Here is a 9,926-nt window from a genome sequence, read left to right as displayed (position 1 = left end):
GAATTATCATTCTTGTGATCATACTATGTTAAATGGCCTAGCTGACTTTAAGATAAGGCAATTATCCTGAGTTATCTTGATAGGTCAAATGTAATCACAATAAAACTCGAAAAGCAGAGAGCTTCCTCTGGCTGATGTCAGAAGAAGCCAGTAAGATTTTAAATGCAAGAACTCCATGTGCCTTTGCTGCTTTGAGGATGGAGCAGCTGCGTAAGAAGAAAGGTGGCAGCATCTAGAGGTAGAAAGCAGATCCCTACCTGACAGCCAGCCAGGAAACAGGGATCTCAGTACTACAACTGCAAGGAAATGGATTCTTCCAACAACCTAATTGAACTCGGACATAGAGTCTTCCCAGGGCCTCCAGATAAGAGCCTCATTCAGTCAATGCATTAATTTGAGTCTTGTAACAGATTATCCAGTTGAGCCCATCTAGACTTCTGAAAAACTGTGAGATAATGAATATCATTTTAAATTGCCTAATTCTACCTAGCAATAGAAATTGAATACACCCCACTGTTTATTTTCTTAGCATACATTTTTTTATATACAAACAAAAAAACTAAACATCAAATAGATGTAATACAAATATTTTATTTACTAATTGAATATAAATAATATAAATCCAAGTTTAATACTATTAGATTTTAGAGTGCAAAGAGACTTTAAGGAACATATAGTTTAAGATGAAGAAAATGTGACCACAACGAATAAATAATTTGGGCTTTATGGCTTTCCGTCCTGTGGGCTCTATAACCGTAGGCTGTTAGAGCATCATTAAGGGGGGTCAGCAATATGTGTCCATCAAATATCATCAATTATATTCTGTAACTACTTACAGATGTTCTTTTTAATATTTACCTACAATTTAAGAAGTGAGTTGATTGTATATCTTCATCATTCATATTTCTGCTCAAACTTTGCCAAATGTGCACAACACTCATGTAGGATCTCATAGCTACAAACCGAAGCCCTGCCTTATGTCATATATTGACTGGTCATTTAGTGGCATAATTAGAATTCTAGATCCACTGACTCCAAACTCCCATGGACTACACTGTGGTCCACTGCGCTGCATGCCTCTGTGCCCACATTCTGTATGTATCACAGAGCAGTTTCAAAGTCTGCTTTATTATCTTTGCACATTGTTTGATGAAGCATGGTGATTGGTTAGAAACACCCTATCCATCTTCTTAGAGACACTACTCATTACTGTCAAAGCAAAAATTGTAGAGAACAATGTTAAATAGGAAAGGAAGACTTAATTTAAGCCTACTGCAATTTAGGAGAGAGATTGAACTCAACTCCACAAAAAAAAAAAAACAAAAATGGGCTGGAGAGTTTAAAGAACTGTGGTGGGGGCATTGTAGGCATTGTAGGGTATCTGCAAATGCCTTATTGGTTTTAATCCAAAGAAAAAATTAAACTTTTTATAGCTTTATGACAGGAAGTAATTTTAAAAGTTGAAGCAAGGCACCTTCAGAAATTAGGCTCTTGTCCTTCCACAGTGACAAGGAGATAGGGGCACTGTCTTCCTTGATGTCATTTCAAAGGAATGAGTTCCAGGTCCTTGAGAAAGTCATTGCTGGATTGTAAAATGGGCAAGAGGCTTTCAAAAATGCTTATATCTCAAAAGGGCAGAGAAATAATTTTTTGAGTTTTTTAAACTCAATGCTCTAAGAAGTTGGTCAGGGCCCTTGAGTGGATAAGAAAGCTGCCTTCAGTTTGGTCAGGCCGAAAGGAACAGTAACATCCTCCTGATCACCACTGTCTCTTTTGATTCACTGTCTTTTCAAAATGCTGGATTTCTCAAAAAAAGTGTGTAAACATATGCACAAGTAATTCAGTTTTTCCTGGACCAAATCAGAAAGACAAAATAAATTTTAACAATAGACAAATAATGAGATAGCATATTTGTTTGTGTGTGTGTGTGTTTTTGTGTTTATATATATATATAAAATAAGAAGAGGTTTTATATATATATATATAAATATATATATTTATATATATATATAAATATATATATTTATATATATATATAAATATATAAAATAAGAAGAGGTTTTATATATATATATTTATATATATATAAATATATATATATTTATATATATATATATATAAATATATAAAATAAGAAGAGGTTTTATATATATATATATATATTTATATATATATATATTTATATATATATTTTTATATATATATTTATATATATATATATAAATATATAAAATAAGAAGAGGTTTTATATATATATATATTTATAAAACCTCTTCTTATTTGGAGTCAGTAGCTTTTCAACAAATGCTTTCTTTACATAAGAATTGTGATAGAACAGAAAAACAAAAGTTTCGTTTTATAACAAGTTTTTTTCTGAGAAACGATTTGTTATTTGTGTGTGTGTGTGTGTGTGTGTGTGTGTGTGTGTGTGTGCACGCGAGCACACACATTCAATATTCTAAAATAAGATCTGGAATATTCCCCTGTTGATTCCATGGTAAAACGACAGAAAAGAAATCCTGAATCCACTGAGCTTTGCTCTTTCCATTATTAATCAAATGTCTTGAATATTAGTTTCCAATACTTCAGGGACTACCATTTTCCCTGGCTTACTTTTTCTAGTATCGAGTTCAAAAGAAGCACCCAAAAACCTAGAAAGCCACAGTGAACCGGGTGAGAGGAGGGAATATCATCTAACACAGCATGGACAGCTTTACTTCAGGGATGGTTCTCTCCAGAGAGACTGACTCAAGATTTGAACAATTGTCTTGCTTCGATCCAAATGGTCTAATCAGTTTTTACTTTACAATAATGCGCCATAAACTTCCAATGAGAGTCACCGGATAAAAGGGCCGAGAGACTTGGTTTCGAGTCCCAGGATGTCCTCTTATAAGCTACCATTAAGTCATTAGAGCTGTTTAGACCTTAGCTTCTTTGTTGTATAATAATCATTATGTCATGTTTGTCTTAATGATGTTGTTTGAATGATGATGTTTTCAATTGTTTAGGATTGTGCCAGCATATAGTAAGTATTAATTACCATTATTTGAAAACCTTAAGAGTGTGGCCATAATGAAAAATCATAGACTTTTATTCAAAGCGGACATGTCTTTGCAACTTTCTAGCTTGTGTCTGCCTCTCACCATCTCTTCCCAGCTTCTTTTTTTAAAAATATTTTTTATTTTTTATTTATTTTTTTAGGCGAGGCAACCCTTGGTTGACCTCACAGATTGCAACGAACTTGTCAACTTGCACTCTTTAATTTTTTAAAATTTTTTATGCCTACAGCTCCTGGTCCTCATAGATAGTCTCCCATCCAAGTACTGATCAGGCCTGACCCTGCTTAGCTTCCGAGATCAGATGGGATCGGGCTTGTTCAGGGTAGCATGGCCGTAGACTCATTTCCCAGCTTCTGCTAGATCACCTCTAGGATAGTAATGTCCATTATTTCACACGACTATGTGCATTACACTCCAACTCTAGTTCCCTAAATTTTTTTTCTTAAAATCTGCCTGCCTGTCATAGTTACCAGTTCTATTTCTTGCTCTACATCTATAGAAAAGCAGATAGAACATAGGTTAATTTGAAATAAATGTGTATCATTGAACGAATTTATGTTTATAAACATAAACTTGACACCTCACAGTTTTAATTAATATGTAAATTAACAAAATTTTTAAAAACCAAACCCCATATCGAACTCTTTGTTTGTCACCTCAGCACAGTGATGTTTAGCCATACAATGTCAACCTGAATTCATTCACTAAGGTGGTTGGCCAGTCCCGCGATGAGGATGGGATGTTGATTTGTCAAATCCTCAAACATCAGGGATTTTATTTTAGAGAGGCGGCAAAAAAGTGATGGATGTCGACATGTTATAAAGGCAATGTCATTGCACCATCCAGCTTAGGAGAGATGCTTTCTGAATCACAGCAGCTGCAATCCTGTCACTATTCAGCCTCCAACTACACCTTTTGACTTGGGCAGTGGAAATAGCAGAGTCATCTGAAACGTGTGCTTTTAGGATCTGTTGAAAAATAGCAGGAGTAGAAGCTAATCCTCAGACTGAATTATCGTGCACTTTGTATGTAGAGAAAACTTGCAGGATTGTTTATTCCCCTGTGCTCGCAGTCATTCAGACAAACATTCTTCGTAGGTTTCAAATATGAAGAAACTCGTACAGAATAGGAGGTTTAATCTTGGTGACCTTGTCTGTGTTTTTTCTTTCATCCCGTCTTTATGACCTTTGTCATTCACTGTCTTACTTTTTATTCAAGTAACTTTACTAACATTTTCTTAAAAACACAGGACTTTGTCTACTCCAGATGATCACACTAGGTTCACCTTTATACACAATGTCATTATTCCTGGAGTCATTATAGTCACAGTTCTTTCAGGGTCTGTCTCATATAGCTGCACTGTCTGGCTCTGCCTTCCTTTCTCCTCTGTCTCAACATCGTCATACTTGGCCTTCTGTGGTTACGTCCCATGGCTTTTCAGTTTCTTCCATGTGTCTGGCTGTCTGTTAGTTATGTTTATGCACCCAATAGATTTCCTTAACATTTATAACAAATGCAGTGATTTTGTTAATTCCAGTCTTTCCTCCTTAACATCCATCTTTGACAGTTTGGACTTCATCTGATGTTTTAATCCACGGTATCTTCAGTACCTACCAACATGTGTGGTGTGTAAATAAATGTACCTGCCTATATCCAGCCTGTGTTCTTCCACAAGAAGAATAATCACTGTTATTTGAATCAAATGTTGTATCCAAAGCTTACATTTATTGAGCGGTTATTGTACCAAACTTTTGTTATTACATGCTTAAGCTACCGCCCTTTCTATTTTAGTGGTTTAGAAATTAAGCTCTGGAGTCTAGATTTTAGTCCCGTTTTTACCACTTGCAAGCTGTGTCCTTGGATAAATGACTGTGCCACCAAGTACTTTGGCTTTCTCATCTGTAAAATGGTGGTACTTTTAGCTCTGTCAAATAATTGTTATAAAAAAATAAGTAATGCACAAATTATAACAATACAATGCTGATATTTAGTAAACACCCAAAAATGTTAGTTTTTAAACATATTATCATTAATAAACTTAATATGTGATAGACATTGTCGTAGATCATGGATACACAAGAATAATAATGCATAGTCTCAGATTTAACAATTTTATAACATAGTTAAATAAAAATAAAATATAAGTGTGTTAGGTGCTGAAATAAAAATATTTACAAATAACGAGGAAGAAGAAAAGAAAAATTAAGAGCCTTTTCTTTTATGAAGAGTTCTTATTTTTTGTTGCACTTCATATCCTCCTTCATAAAGGACTTTTTAAATTTAAATCCGAATATATACAGAAAAGTGTGCAAATAATAAGCATTCAGCTGAGGGAATTTTTACAAAGAGCAATCTCGTACGTAGCAATCACCCCATATTTTGAAATAGAACGTTATCAGCACTCCAGAAGCTTCTTCAGGGGGAACCACTGAGGTGACTTCTATTACTTTCAATTAGATTTTACTCTTTCTGAACTGAGTATAATGAAATGGACGAGTATGGAATCTTCCTCTCCCCACCCATCCCCGCCTCACCCCCCAGGTTTATCACATTTAAAATTGCATTGGTTAGATTAATTAAAATTAATCCATGTGACAGTTGTTTGTTCATTCTCATTGCGGAATAGTTTTGCATTTTATACTCATTCCACAGTTTATTCATTTGGCTATTGGTAAAAACTTATGCTGTTTCAAGTTGCTTTATTATAGGAATAGTACTGCTAATGAAATTCTTGTGTTTGTCCATACGGAAGGACCACGTCTATATGTGTTTCTGTTGCACAGTCATAAACATACTCAGATTTAATAGACACTACCAAACACTTCTAAAGTAGTTGTTCCAATTTACATGCTGAGACACAGTGTACGAGAGTTCTAGATGCTCCAATTCTTACCAGCACTTGATATATTTCATATCACTTTTGAATGTCTCCATTTATGAAATAGTTAACGAAAATTTGTCTGATGAAATATTTTATCTTTAATGTGAGAAAAAATGTCACCTGCGTTTAGTTGTTTGTAGCATAGATGTTAATTTATCAAGCCATAATCATAATTTTAAATAAGGCCTATCATGACCTATAAGGTTGTTATTTTAGATACATTCTTAAATCAACTCCTTCATATTTAAGCATATTAATCAGTTACAGCATGCTTTACTTTCAGATTGGAAAAAAAAAACTGCCCTCTCAAATAATTTGAAACCTAAGAGGAATATAATTTCTAAGCCCCCAGAAGTGATTTAGCTGAACCTGAAGTTGAAATGACGAGCACATCAGTGAATGATAAAAACCAGCTGCCAGACCTTTTTATATGCAAGTCATTCACTGAGATATCAAAAAATGGAAAATATAATGCTCTTACCCACATTCGTGTTGAGTTAATGCCCAGGTGAGTTCTTCTGAAATAGTGCAGTTGTATCTCAGCAAAAACAAGAAGCAGTAAAGCATCATACTTATTAGGATCCAATTTGCCACAGCAGCAGTCAAGTGCTTCAATTTCTCCCAGTAGTGATGGAAAGGGAAAAGTAGGGATAGAGAAATTTAAATTAAATTTATAGTGCAGTGCACACTTGGAATTCAATATTGACAGCTCTAATTTCCTACCTTACCACCACAAGTTCATTAAATGAGAGTAAAGGATTAAAAACAACTATACTCATTTATTAAAAAAAAAAGTGCCATCATTTTCCTGCTGCAGATTTCATCTCTCTTCATCCAATTTAATGCATTCATGATGGAGGTGTTTGGGATTTTGGAAAGAGAGGCTTGATTATTTCTTTAACACATGCAGAAACACATGGATAGGCAAACACACAGGTAGTTATGTTATATTTAGATATACCATATGAAATGTGATCAGCATAAAATATCAAATTCAATATATCTACCAAAGTATATCTAAATTTCCATGAGCTTTTCAATGTAAAAAGTAGACTCCAAGGTCCTAAACATGTCTAAATTGTAATTGATGATAAAATTATTAATTACACAAGATCACATTTGTCATTTTGCTTTGCTCATGAATGGAAGGAAATCTATCACCGCTTCCACCTACAACACTTCAGACTCAAGGTTAGCATATATCATATGGGAATATAGTCAGCCCTCTCTATCCATGAGTTCTGTGTCTGCAGACTCAACCAACTGCAGATCACAAACAAGGTACCTCGTTGCCCAATGACGTTTACTATGTAGTTGGGACTATGATGGTTATGTCTGTGCTAAACATGTGTGGACTTTTTCTTTGTTATTATTTCATAAACAATACAGTGTAACAACTATTCACATAGTATTTACATTGTACGATGCATTATAAGTAACCTAGAGATGATTTAAAATATTTGCAGGATGTGCATGGATTAGATACAAATAATACACCATTTTACATAAAGCACTTGATTAGCCAGTGTTTTAAGTAAAGCCTGGGGATCCTGGAAACAATTTCCCATGTATGCCAAGGGCCAACTGCATTTTTCTCTTTACCAATAAATCACAATAAGGTTTCTGCCTAATATGAGGTATCCTGGGGAGCTAATTTCAAAGCAGAAAGGTAGACTACTTCCTAAAATCACAATTGTGGTTTTGGAAACATTAGAAAAATACATTAGGCAACTTTCGAAGTAACAATGTGAGCAAAGGACTTATTTCCTAAGTGTTTACCCATATCATTTTTCAGGCATCATATAACAAAGAGATGTGTGAAACTGCATCATGCTTCTACAAAAAAATTTAGCACTTCAAGTTAGGAAAAATATTCAAAATTTTAATGAACATAGAAAAATGCCTTGTTAAGTTCTCTGGTTTTATTGTTAAAGAAGAAAGAGAGTGTATAGGACAGATATCTTTCTTATGAAATGGACAGAATTAAACAATATGGTATGTAAGATACTTTAACTCTTTCGGAGAAGTTTCACACATGACTGGAACAGAGTACTTTACAACTCCTTCAGCTTCCTCAAAGTATATATTCATTCCTCTCAATGTTAACTAAAAGCCAAGGGAGTAACAGCATTGCAGGAAATTGACCATTTCTGTATATACTAGAAAACTGTCCAAATTTTGCTGTCTTAAATTATTTCTCTAGCTTGAAGCATAGTCAAATGGTGGAGGATGTTTGCACAGCTGTATGTTTGCACATATGCATACACACATGTTTATGTGCAGTAGATAAAAACAAGAAACCAGATTTTTAAGAGTTGTTTTGCTTATATCAGTGACAGATAAGGATCCTCCACAAACTCAAATCTAACAACCTTCTAGAAGAGTTTCTACAATGGCTTTGTATCTAATATGAATCTGATTGCTAAGGGCATAAAATCTCTCAAAATATATCTGTTTATGATACTCACGGTAACCATTCGGTAGCTACACAATACAGTTTGACTCTGAAATTAGATCCACTAATATGACAAAATGATATGTTGCCAAATCCTCAGTGGAGGATTAGCAGATCTGGATCTCAGTGTGAACTAAAAATCCAACCAGACTTTTGGTCTTTGGTCTTTCGCTTCTGCAACTTACTATAAGTTGAAAACTCTCTATGAGACTGTTCATAAATGCTACCTAGCTCTAGTGTTCTTGGAATGCACCTAACAAGTACTGAGGACTTCCAATGCACGCCAGAACCTTGTGCGATGCCGTGTGGAGAGTGGAGAGGAAGTAGAGTCTGTAGCTTCCGCCCTTATCATCACTCTGCCAGACACAGTACTAGGTGGCAGATTTGAAACAGTGTATAACATGATGCTAGTCTCTATGTCTTGGGACTTCTGGGAAAGACATGATTACATTCTTACTATGACCTATTTTAATCAGTGTTATGTTAGAGGACGTGCATAGAGCTTTGGGGACACATATTTCAAGAGCCCTAAGGGGCATAGAGGTTGGAGAATAGCTTCTGGCAGTTGTAACCTTTTGACTGAAACCTAAAGACAGAATAAATGTGAGCCATGCCAGTGGAAGGAAAAGACTATTCCAGACAGAAAGAGACCATGTAAACAAATACTACATGGTAAAGAAAAACATTGATTATTTGAGGAAGTAAGGTTAGCAGAACGGTGCTCAGTCTGAAATGAAAAAAAGACAGGGGGAACACTTTTGGAACAGCAGTGAAAAATCTAAGGTGACATATGCTAGGTACTAATTTGGTCAATATAGCTCCAAATACCAGGGAGGGTTTGGATGTACTCATGTCCATGGGGAAGCTGGCCTCACTCAACCGAGGAGCCTGGCTTTTGATGAGCTCAGAAAAAAATGAGTTAATAAGCAGGGCAGAGTCTATGGCCATGCCATCCTGAACAAGCCCGATCCCGTCTGATCTCGGAAGCTAAGCAGGGTCGGGCCTGGTTAGTACTTGGATGGGAGACCACCTAGGAAGACCAGATGCTGTAGGCTTAAAAAGCTAAAAAATAAGGGATTGTAAACTGACAAGGTCGTTGCAATCTGTGAGGTCAACCAAGCGCCTCGCCCTAAAAAAAAAAAAAACTCTGGGGGAGCATTTCGGTTGAGGAATAGCAAACAAAACACAGAAGGGTGAAATTTGTTTGTTTGTTTGTTTTCAATATGTTCTATATTATGAAAGAATCAAAGAGTAATTTTCCTGATTTTTTAATAGCGATTTATCAGGAAAAAAGTGTCAAGCCATCAGTTGTAGTTTCAGCTTTTTAAGAAACTAAATTCGTGGATGTTTATGGGGATAGGCTCAAATGAGCAAACAACTTACTTCCCCACAATTCTCTCAGAATTCACAGTGGTTATTTCCTGGTTTGTACTAAAGATTGCCATATAAACTACAATTTCCTTTTGTTTTCATGTCAGGTATCATTTATTATCGAACACAACATCTCAACAGGTGTGAGAGTACTCCAGAG

At 35.2% G+C, this 9,926-nt stretch overlaps 1 non-coding gene and 1 pseudogene across 1 annotated transcript; one reads left to right on the top strand and one right to left on the bottom strand.

Annotated features, from left to right (window-relative positions):
* Nucleotides 1-3,279: 3,279 nt before the first annotated feature.
* LOC120614566 (uncharacterized) lies at nucleotides 3,280-3,398 on the bottom strand (annotated as a pseudogene).
* Nucleotides 3,399-9,331: 5,933 nt separating this feature from the next.
* LOC120614573 (5S ribosomal RNA) lies at nucleotides 9,332-9,450 on the top strand. The gene has a single exon (XR_005656008.1). It is a non-coding gene; the product is annotated as a 5S ribosomal RNA (ribosomal RNA).
* The last annotated feature ends 476 nt before the right edge of the window (nucleotides 9,451-9,926 follow it).

The sequence above is a fragment of the Pteropus medius genome, unplaced genomic scaffold (assembly GCF_902729225.1).
Source record: "Pteropus medius unplaced genomic scaffold, Ma_sr-lr_union100, whole genome shotgun sequence".
NCBI classification, from domain to species: Eukaryota; Metazoa; Chordata; class Mammalia; order Chiroptera; family Pteropodidae; genus Pteropus; species Pteropus medius.
This window is presented reverse-complemented; position numbering and strand designations above follow the sequence as displayed.